Source organism: Amblyomma mixtum, chromosome 10, assembly GCF_055824585.1.
Source record: "Amblyomma mixtum isolate Tamu chromosome 10, ASM5582458v1, whole genome shotgun sequence".
Classification (NCBI taxonomy): domain Eukaryota; kingdom Metazoa; phylum Arthropoda; class Arachnida; order Ixodida; family Ixodidae; genus Amblyomma; species Amblyomma mixtum.
Window position 1 is genome coordinate 126,404,834 of NC_143021.1, and position 10,130 is coordinate 126,414,963.

The following is a 10,130-nucleotide window of genomic DNA, read 5'->3' on the forward strand; positions in this document are numbered from 1 at the left end:
TCAGTGTGTGTACTCGTCGGATTAGTGCTTACGCCTTAATATTTGTCATACTATTTTTTCGGGGACAATGATCGCGTGTAAAAGGCTGGGGCATATCCCTTGCCTAGTCATTTGTAAATTTTTATCTGTGCTTCCCCATGGAACAGAATTTGACACAGTATTATGTCAAAGTTAGATCGTTCTTGCGTCTGCCCTGAGGTGTAGGTGTCGATGCTTCCTCGCCTTCAGATTTTGAGAACTGTTTGGGATGCAACTGCGCACTTATTTAGGATTTCAAGCTTTTTGCTATATCCCTCGTTTGTGCGGCCCGCTTTCAAGTCGTTCGCTATATCGGTGATGGTTTGTTATTGATTTTCACTTTCTCTTATTTATTCTTGGTTGACTGCCACCAGCTGTGCTGCCGGCGATTCTCCGCGCTCGGAACTATTCCCAGGCACGAGACCCTACCCACAGACCTCCCTGCACCACACTCACCAGTTTTCTTCGGTATTTTTTTCCCTTGCTCTTACTTGCATTGCCACTAGGCAGTTTTTATTTCTGTGCAGATTTGTTAAATCCAATACCAATTTTCGTTTCATGCTGTGATGTGAGATATCGTGCTTCTTGCTAATGAATGCATGCCTTTTCCATCCTCTCGTCATTTGTGCAAAGCAGACGGGTCTACTGGTCGCTACGTTCAATTTAAAAATACCTTCGGTGCTGCTCCAAAGCACCCTAGTAGTAATAATTAAATCCTGTGCATGCTATATTCGAATAGTTACGCTCTTTTCATCATGCATAAAAATAGTGGTATTCCAGCCTGCTCATCTTTCTATGCGGTTGTGACAGTCATGTAAATCTACTGAAAAAATGTATATCGGTGCATCACATACAATCTGTTCATTTCTTTTGTCATGGGCCATCTCATTGCTTTTTGTGTTCCTATGTGAATACCTTATTCTAATTTATGAAGCAGTAGACAATTTCTTCTCTTGTCATTCATGACATTGTTACGGCCACTGACAACAGTTGCTTTGACATATTTATTTGCAGTTGCCAGCTGCCAGTATCTACTGGGCCATTCGTGCTTCCAGCTTTTGGCTGTGCTATCTCTCCTCAGCTGTTTGTGGTAGGTATTGTTTTCCAGTGATGCATACCTTACCTGCCTATTTAAAAAAATTTCGTAGACATAGACTCACAGCCGGTTTTAGAAATGCATGCAGAGCTCTACGTGCACTTAGCAGCAGTACCTCCCTGTATAATCACATGAATCTGATCCTGAATTACATGAATGTAATTACATGATCTGTATGAAATAGTCGCTCATGAAGCTTTTGACTGCTGCTGTTAACATAATGGAATTTACACTGCTTCAGGTGGAGTGACTATTTCACACATGTTGCCTCTTATGCATATGTGCCCTCTGAAAGGGCGAACATATTCCTTTATCCCTTTAAAAAACATTGTGTTCTATCATGATGCTTTACCGGTATTTCTGGTGTATAGACCAAAATGTCACTCAGTATTGTAACATGAAGCGGGAACTCAGTTTGTCCAATGTTTTAGAGGTAACATGAAGCGGGAACTGAGTTTGTCCAGTGTTTTAGGGGTCCTAAAACATTGGACCAACACAGTTCCCACTCGAGTTATTGATCACTTCGCTCTCGCCCTACCATAAGCTTGCCGTCCAGGTTGGACAAATTGATAGAGCGACTGCTCCAGTGAAGTGGTGGTTCTGAGTTCGAACACCGGACCAGGACGAATCTTTCTTTAACTACGAAGTTTCTGTGAAAGCTGTATAGCTTTCCTTTGTAGCCGTTTGGCTGTGCTCGAGTGGATGTCAATGAGTAATTACTCCTTATTACAGATCTTTTGTCAACGCCAAACTGATTCAGTAGCAACAAATAGTAGAAGGGTAAAAAAGCATGCTGCTCCCAAAAATTCGTTAAGCATGTTATAAAATGTATGCTGTATTGTTTTAACTGCTGCAAAGAAATAACGGTGATGTTAGATGCCCAGCCCCTATTAGGTAAACATAGCTCGCAACTAACACAGTGGATAGAAAAGAAATATGGACTTCAACCCTCACGACGACCCTCACCCCAGTAAAACAAAAAGTGCCAGTGTTGCCATACTTGAGAGCTTTGCTCTTTAAAATTGCAGTAGACTGCTACTCAAAGTTGACAAAAAAAATGCGTCTCGTTTTCTGCATGTGCATTCCATAGTGCTGGTGCCATTTTCACTGGCCATTGACATTCAGTCGCATGATGTGCACCCCGCTCCTCGAGTTGATTTTGTTTGTCTTGTGAACCTGCCGTCAAAATCAGTGCAGGATAATGCTTCCCCAGTTGATCTGCAGTTAACCTTGTCCTTTGCCAGCTGCTGTCACCCTTTCTCCACAGAGAAGGGCGGTGGGAGTCCAAGCCAGGTGGAGTTGAAATATTTGACTAGTAGTGGACAGGGATCCTGCGGTTTGTTGAGGACACAGGCAAATTGGAGACTTATGGAAGAATTTTTTTACCAGCCAAAAAAGACGCATACACAAGAGAGAACCGCACAGGACAAGGGCTGCTAAAAGCCGTAGTCCTCTGTGGTCCTCTCTTGTGTATGCGTGTTCCTTGGCGGGTAAAAAAATTCCTCCGTAAGTCTCCAATTTGCCGGTGTCCTCCACAGATTGGAGGATCCCTGTCTGTTACTAGTCAAATTTCACTACTCCACCTGGATTGGACTCCCACTGCCCTTCTCAAACTTTTGAAATCCTGTTGCCCTAGCAGATCATCAGCTGTCGGTTGTATTACTTTCGCTTCAGTGAAATTTGACGTGTAGCGGACAGGGATCCTAGAATTTGTGGAGTACACAGGGAAACTGGAGACTTATAGAAGAATTTTTTTACCAGCCAAGGAAGACACATACACAAGATTCGTTGTCTGTGTTTCACAACTGAAAGTTCTAAATACGTGCAAAAGTGTATCGTGCATTCACACGTATTTTGAAAACTCAATTTTTGCAGCGTTAGGTTTTCGTAATTGGAGCTGTAGCATTGCCGCCAAAGAATCCCGCTCGTTAACAAAGCGCACACTTATTTGCTAGGTATATATTCCGTATACCGCAACCAGTACACGTCACTGTTTGGAAGGTTCTGTCGCGAAATTTCTGATTGTGCAAGGTAGCTTTTCTTTTAAATTCAAGCGCTCTCTATTTGCTTTTTCCTGTGCATATTCATCGGTCGTTTCAATTCGGAAGCATTGGTGCTGCAAGACGTGCATACGGAAGCTACATTTGTGCACAAAGCTCCTGAATTTTTGAAAGCGCAGCTCTGACAGTTCTCGTTGTCATAAATAAGTACAAAGCAGCCTAATCTTTTTGGACACACCATTTCATGCTCTTAGCTGTTTCTGAGAAACAGGCTGCTTTTTTTCTGTTTTTGGTGTGAAACATTCCTAACAACTTCTTTCTTTCTCCATGCACAGATAGTCTATGCATACACGGGCAGCTTGATTGCAATATTTAGGGCAATATTTATAACAGGTGCAGTGAGCCTTGGTGCATGTGGACAGAAATTAAGCTAGGGTGGGGTGGGGTATGTTCGCACAGGGTAATGTTATGCGGAGGGTCTGGCGTATTGAAACCGAGTCTTTCTGAGCTCTTATTAGACGTCCCAGCACCAGGACAGTAGTTGAGGCTTTTCTTCTTTGTTGTCTAGTCAATGGTTTCCATCACATAAAATAGCCTTAATTCTAGCTATCCCGTGGCCGTCTACAGAACGATGCAGATATACTGAAGTGATCAGTGTTGCATAAAAGTAGTGAGAACATTGCAAATGCAAGACAACTTCATTGGTTTGCAGTGCACTAACGTGGCAGTCAGAGAATTACACATTACATTTGCAAATCTAAATTGTGCATAATAGTATGGACTGGCACGTAATGTGCGAAGTAATCACAGTTATCTCGTTCATGCCAAATGCTAGTGTCAAACATTGTCAGTATTGCATATTTATAAAGAGCAGACATGCTGCGCCTAACTTGTCGTTGGATAGATTTTATTACTATGAAAGCAAAAAGTTTACACATGGCTGTCGTGTTCTTGCGTGGGAAGTAGTATTACCTTAAATGAGTATAAACACCAAATTTTTGGTTATGTGTGTTCTTTGTAGCGACGTGCTGGGCATTCGTATACATAGAATTGTTGCATAGTATTCGTCTCCAATCGCTAAATAATTACAACCAGATTTCTTTTCTTCCCTGTTTCAATAGCATAGCAATTGCTATGACATCAATGTTCAGTATAGGTTATGGAAGGCACAAAAAAGCTACGATATCGCTACTTCATCGTTTTAATTAGTTACAATGCTAAAGCCAGCCTGCCTTAAGAGTCTGAATCACAATGAATGACGAAGCCGCAATTATATTGCAGTTTTCCTCATGCCTCCCCTGGCTTATACTGACCTTTGATGCTATTGCCATTGCTCAGTTTTTAAAAGTGAAGCAGGAGAGAGAAGATATTTAATTACAAATTATTTAGCAGTCATAGGCGAATACTGTGTGGTTATCCGTGCATAGTAATGCCTTATGCATCATTAAAAACAAAAAAAATGTGCAACTGAAATTTGCTCGGCTGCTGACCCAAAAGACGCGGGTTTGATCCCGGCCGCGGCGGCTGGAATTTCTTTGGAGGAGAAATTCTAGAGGCCCGTGTACTGTGCGATGTCAGTGCACGTTAAAGAACCCCAGGTGGTCGAAATTTCCGGAGCCCTTCACTACGGCGTCTCTCATAGCCTGGGTCGCTTTGGGATGTTAAACCCCATAAACCAACCCAAACCAAACTGAAATTTGTTGTCTGCCTCTTTGAGATGAAAAATTTTGAATTTTTCCTTCACTATTTTAGAGCATGAAATTCAGTTAATGGTATCTGAGAAACAGGAATTGCAACAGCCATTTCTCTTCAGCAAGAAAACTGTCATTGGTTTAAGTGTTTTCCTGATTCAAGGTTACCCTGAATAACACCATCTGTCGGGCTAGTTGGTTGCGATCCATATGTATCAGCAGCGCGAACACAACACAGGAAGAAGGAGAAGAAGGTAAAGAGCGCTGAACTTCCAACTTTTATTTGAGCAAAAATTGAACCCGCACTTTTATACACATACCAGGTAAAATCCCACCAGGGGGGTAATCAAGGCGTGCTATCGAATTGGGACCAACACGATGTCCAGGGCATCAAAATGATAACTACTATCACACTATACAAAGACTTCCATGAAAAGCACGAATGACATGCGAAAAAAAAAACAAGACAATGTAAAAAACAGGGTTGAGTGTGCGCAAATGGAAAAAATGGAAAAACAGGGTTGAGGGCGCGAATTTTGCTAAAAGAAGAAAAAAAAAACACATGAGAAGGCGAGACACGGTAACAACGTAAGCGATCCGAAGGGATGAGCGCCAACAATTAACATGGATAGAACTAAAATGCAGTGTGCCCCTAAAAGCCAGGTAAAATCAGGTAAAACCAGAGGGAAAGGTGATTTCTTTTTCAGATAATGAGATGGAAGGGGTGCTTACGCAACCTTCTTTGAGCCCTGAGATTTAGGTAGCTTCAATGATTTCGCCTGTTAGTTGGTTTTTATGTTTCTTTAAGACGGTTGCTTTCTTAAAATGAGGAATGCACTTCTTTTGGCTGTCACATACGCTGCAATGGGCGGGCAGGTTCCTCAACGGCGCCCCAGTTAGATCGTTCCTATGTTCCATTAACCTTTCGTTTAAGCATCTTCCTGTTTGGCCTATGTACGCCTTACCGCAAGCTAAAGGTATAGAGTATACAACACCCTCCGCACAAGGCACAAAAGGATCTCGGTGCCTGGTTGTACAGCTACTATTCTTTTTCTTTTTATTAACTTTGTTGCACAGGCTTGACAGGCGCAGAGGGGCTGAAAAGACTACGTCTACGCCGGCTTTTCTGCCAATTTTCTTCAGATTATGCGAGATTTGGTGCAGGTATGGCAGAACGGCGACCTTTTTGTTCCGCTGTCACGTATCATCCGGGGCTTCACATTCATGCTTCATACTTATCAGGACTTTTTTTGCAACAGACGAAAGGAGAGATTGCGGGTATCCTGATTGCGTCAGCCTCAGCACTTGGCTCGAAAAACTGTCCTGCAACCTGTGTTCACAAGATTTTGTGAGTGCGTTCTTAAAAGTTGACTTCACGATGTTCCTTTTTACAAGTTTTGAATGGGCTGAATCGTAGGGTAGGATGGGCTTATTGGCTCTTGGTTCAAATGACCAGCACACATGGTCCTCTCCGAAAAACAACTTTAACTCTAAAAACCGCATGGCGTTTTGTTCTGGGAATTCATAAGTAACTTCAAGAGGTGATATAGTATTAGAAAAAGTGTGGAGGACTTGAGTTGCTTCTGTTTTAAAGGCTTCAGTGTCGCAATCTAAGAGGACCAGGAAGTCATCGACGTACCGGAAAATTTTTAGAACGCTTGAAGACTCAAGCTTGTCCTTCAAGGATCTGTCATGCATAGCGAGGAAAAGGTCGCTCAAAATGGGGGCGATGCATGACCCTATACATATGCCTTACTTTTGTATAAATCTCGAACCGTTCCACTCTGCCACTGTTGATTTTAGGTAAGCGCATAGCAATTCAATGAAGCCATCCGCAGAAACGCCACACTGCGGCCTTCCAAAATGAGTGTGGCGTTTCTGCGGATGGCTTCATTGAATTGCTATGCGCTTACCTAAAATCAACAGTGGCAGAGTGGAACGGTTCGAGATTTATACAAAAGTAAGGCATATGTATAGGGTCATGCATCGCCCCCATTTTGAGCGACCTTTTCCTCGCTATGCATGACAGATCCTTGAAGGACAAGCTTGGGTCTTCAAGCGTTCTAAAAATTTTCCGGTACGTCGATGACTTCCTGGTCCTCTTAGATTGCAACACTGAAGCCTTTAAAACACAAGCAACTCAAGTCCTCCACACTTTTTCTAATACTATATCACCTCTTGAAGTTACTCATGAATTCCCAGAACAAAACGCCATGCGGTTTTTAGAGTTAAAGTTGTTTTTCGGAGAGGACCATGTGTGCTGGTTATTTGAACCAAGAGCCAATAAGCCCATCCTACCCTACGATTCAGCCCATTCAAAACTTGTAAAAAGGAACATCGTGAAGTCAACTTTTAAGAACGCACTCACAAAATCTTGTGAACACAGGTTGCAGGACAGTTTTTCGAGCCAAGTGCTGAGGCTGACGCAATCAGGATACCCGCAATCTCTCCTTTCGTCTGTTGCAAAAAAAGTCCTGATAAGTATGAAGCATGAATGTGAAGCCCCCGATGATACGCGACAGCGGAACAAAAAGGTCGCCGTTCTGCCATACCTGCACCAAATCTCGCATAATCTGAAGAAAATTGGCAGAAAAGCAGGCGTAGACGTAGTCTTTTCAGCCCCTCTGCGCCTGTCAAGCCTGTGCAACAAAGTTAATAAAAAGAAAAAGAATAGTAGCTGTACAACCGGGCACCGAGATCCTTTTGTGCCTTGTGCGGAGGGTGTTGTATACTCTATACCTTTAGCTTGCGGTAAGGCGCACATAGGCCAAACAGGAAGATGCTTAAACGAAAGGTTAATGGAACATAGGAACGATCTAACTGGGGCGCCGTTGAGGAACCTGCCCGCCCATTGCAGCGTATGTGACAGCCAAAAGAAATGCATTCCTCATTTTAAGAAAGCAACCGTCTTAAAGAAACATAAAAACCAACTAACACGCGAAATCATTGAAGCTACCTACATCTCAGGGCTCAAAGAAGGTTGCGTAAGCACCCCTTCCATCTCATTATCTGAAAAAGAAATCACCTTTCCCTCTGGTTTTACCTGATTTTACCTGGCTTTTAGGGGCACACTGCATTTTAGTTCTAGCCGTGTTAATTGTTGGCGCTCATCCCTTCGCATCGCTTAGTTGTTACCGTGTCTCGCCTTCTCATGTTTTTTTTTGCTTCTTTTAGCAAACTTCGCGCCCTCAACCCTGTTTTTCCATTTTTTCCATTTGCGCACACTCAACCCTGTTTTTACTATTTTACCGTGTTCTTGCCTTCTCATGGTTTTAGCAAAATTCGCGCCCTCAACCCTGTTTTTCCATTTTTCCATTTGCGCACACTCAACCCTGTTCTTTACATTGTCTTGTTTTTTTTTTCCGCATGTCATTCATGCTTTTCATGGAAGTCTTTGTATAGTGCGATAGTAGTTATCTTTTTGATGCCCTGGACATCGTGTTGGTCCGAATTCGATAGCACGATTTGGTTACCACCCTGGTGGGATTTTACCTGGTATGTGTATAAAAGTGCGGGTTCAATTTTTGCTCAAATAAAAGTTGGAAGTTCAGCGCTCTTTACCTTCTTCTCCTTCTTCCTGTGTGGTGTTCGCGCTGCTGATACATAAGGTTACCCTATATTTTAAACTGCACAATGTATTACGTGACAAGAAACCGTCAAGCACAATAGGTGTGGTTTTAGAAATGACTGGAAGTGATAAGGGAATACATTTACTTAGAGCAGGCAGTGACCGCTGATCCGGATCATGAAGGGTAATAACTAGAGGAATATGGATGGGGCGGAGTGCATATAGGCAGGTTCTCTCAGATCATGAATGGCAGTTTTCAATACCCCTCAAGAGAAAAGTATACAACAGCTGTATCCTACCGGTATTCACCTATGGGGCAGAAACGTGGAGGCTAACGAAGAGGGTTCAGCTTAAGTTAAGGACAACGCAACGAGCTATGGAAATAAAAATGATAGGTGTAACGTTAAGAGATCGGAAGCGGGCGGAGTGGGTGAGGGAACAAACGCGGGTTGAAGACATCCTAGTCGAAATCAGGAGAAAAAAGGGTGCTTGGGCAGGGCATGTAAGACGAAGGCAAGATAATCGCTGGTCCTTAAGGGTAACGGAGTGGATTCCAAGAGAAGGCAAACGTAGCAGGAAGCAGCAAAAAGTTCCATGGGCGGAGGTTTGCAGGAACACGGTGGACATAGCTGGCGAAGGACAGGGTTAATTGGAGAACATGGGAGAGGCCTTTGCCCTGCAGTAGGCGTAGTCAGGCTGATCATGATACTTGCAGAAGAGGTTGCTCATGTTAAAATTTTCATTTGGTAAATATGTGCTTGTTTTACATGCACACAGCTTTTGAAAGGACTAGCATAGTGATAATTGTATTGGGCTTCATAAAATTGTAGCTCTGAATGAAGGTTTGCAATGAAAGGTGTCTGCACTTGGTAACAATATAGGTACACACTAGTGGCGACATGACACACACGATCAGTACATTCTAGTTGTATTCTTTCTTTTTTTTTCATGGGGTTATATGCAGGATAGTATGAAAAGGGCATTGGAATTGACTCTTACTTGCATTATTTTCATTCATGTTTGCAGGCACCCGGAGAAATGCACGCATAGCCAAAGCTCCTTCACTCAGCCGAGCAAGCTACGGCATCATCCAGCATCTTAGTTTCTTTTGAGCGCTTACAGCTCACTGCGGTGGATTTGGTAGATGGGTTTACTTTGCTTTTGGCAGTGTTCTTGGCATTTAATGTCAAGTACACCCCAAAAACAAAGCGGGCTTGTCTGCTGCTTGAGACACTAATGGGGCTTGATCCTAGCGAGTGCCTCCCGAGCGTGTTTTGGGCAGCCACAGCAATCACAGCAATGACTTGAGAAATAAAAGTTATCAGTGTTGTACATTTGTGTCATTATTTCTTGAACCATTGTTATTCCCAACGCAGACAGAGCACCATACTAATGTGCAAACTGTAGTGTAGCCATAAAGTAGTTGTATGAGCAAAAATTATAATCCCTTTTGCTCATTACTCTTTTGTAGATGTAGCGCAGGTGGATCCTGCAAAACATATGACCAACTTGCTCTGAAGAATATGTGAAATAAGAAAATTAGTAGGATACATTGAAAACACGTGAAACTCCTTTTGAAGGAGTAAAATAAGATCTGGGCTGATACTCCTTGAAGGAGTATAGTCACTCTAACAAACGGAGTCCTGGAACTCTACCTGAAAGAGTAGTAGGATGTTGTTTCAATGTGGTAGCTTTACTCCCTCGGAGGAGTGCCTGTACTCTATTGCAGGAGTAGTACAGTACTCCTTGAGTAGGTG

The 10,130-nt window shown here is 42.8% G+C and overlaps 1 long non-coding RNA gene across 1 annotated transcript; it reads left to right on the forward strand.

Moving 5' to 3' along the window:
- The first annotated feature begins 326 nt into the window (after window positions 1-326).
- Window positions 327-9,705, forward strand: LOC149326886 (uncharacterized). The gene is made up of 3 exons (XR_016286574.1): window positions 327-486; window positions 1,033-1,108; window positions 9,400-9,705. It is a non-coding gene; the product is annotated as an uncharacterized LOC149326886 (long non-coding RNA).
- The last annotated feature ends 425 nt before the right edge of the window (window positions 9,706-10,130 follow it).